The 1093-nt window shown below is 34.7% G+C and overlaps 1 protein-coding gene across 1 annotated transcript in view; it reads left to right on the top strand.

Moving 5' to 3' along the window:
• The window catches only part of CORIN (corin, serine peptidase), a 451047-nt gene that overhangs the window by 221523 nt on the left and 228431 nt on the right, over nt 1-1093 (top strand). The gene's annotated exons all lie outside the window — the stretch shown is intronic.

Below are 1093 nucleotides of genomic sequence, written 5' to 3'. Positions count from 1 at the left end.
TAAGTAAGATGAAAGGATAAAACTCTAGCACACACATTTCCTGATTTTAAACCATGCACTGTTTCCTTGTTCTATTCAAATGGCAGCCTCTTGGTCTCTGTACAGGTTCCTCCTGAGCAAAGTAAGTGTTCTGGAATTCCCATTCCTCCCAATGTTATCCATAATTTGTTTTAATCCACACAGTCAAATGCCTTTGCATACCCAGTAAAACACATGTAAACATCTTTCTGGTATTCTTTGCTTTGAGCTAAGATCATCTAATATCACCAATGATATTTCTCATTTCATGTCCTCTTCTGAATCCAGCTTGCATTTCTGGAAGTTCCCTCTCAATATACTGCTGCAACTGTTTTGAATTATCTTCAGCAAAATTTTACTTGCATGTGATATTAATGAAATTATTTTATAATTTCCACATTCTGTTGGATACACCTTTCTTTGGAATGGGCACAAATACGGACTTCTTTCAGACAGCTGGTCAGATAGCTGTCTTCTGAATTTCCTGCCATGGATGAGTAAGCACTTCCAGTGCTGTATCTGTTTGTTGAAACATCTCAAAAGATATTTTGTTAATTCTCGGAGCCTTGGATTTTTACCATTTACTTCAGTGCAGTTTGGACTCCTCCCTTCAGTACTTGATCATATGCTACCTCCTGAAATGATTGAATGCTGACCAATTCTTTTTTGTATAGTAACATTGTGTATTCCTGCCTTCGTCTTTTGATGCTTCCTGCATTATTCAATATTTTGCCCATAGAATCATTCAAAATTGCAAGTTGAGGCTTGAATTTTTTCTTCAGTTCTCTCAACTTGAGAAATTTTTTCTAAAAGATATTTTTGTTGGATATGGAATTTTGGGTTGACAGTTATTTTCTTTCAGCACTTAGAAATTCTATTCCAAGCTTCTAGAGATTCTGATTTAGAAAGACATGCAATCATTCAAATCAAATTTTCTCTTTATGTGTTGCTTTTCTCTATTTTTAAGATTTTTTTCTTTTTGTTAAGTTTTCAGCAGTTTGACTGTGATGTGTTTGGTCATGATTTTCTTTGAGTTCATGCTATTTGAAGTTCACTGAGTCTTGAGTCTGTAAAT

Source organism: Orycteropus afer, unplaced genomic scaffold (genome assembly GCF_000298275.1).
Source record: "Orycteropus afer afer isolate SDZICR_OR568_19922 unplaced genomic scaffold, OryAfe1.0 scaffold00246, whole genome shotgun sequence".
Taxonomy (NCBI): Eukaryota; Metazoa; Chordata; class Mammalia; order Tubulidentata; family Orycteropodidae; genus Orycteropus; species Orycteropus afer.
This window is presented reverse-complemented; position numbering and strand designations above follow the sequence as displayed.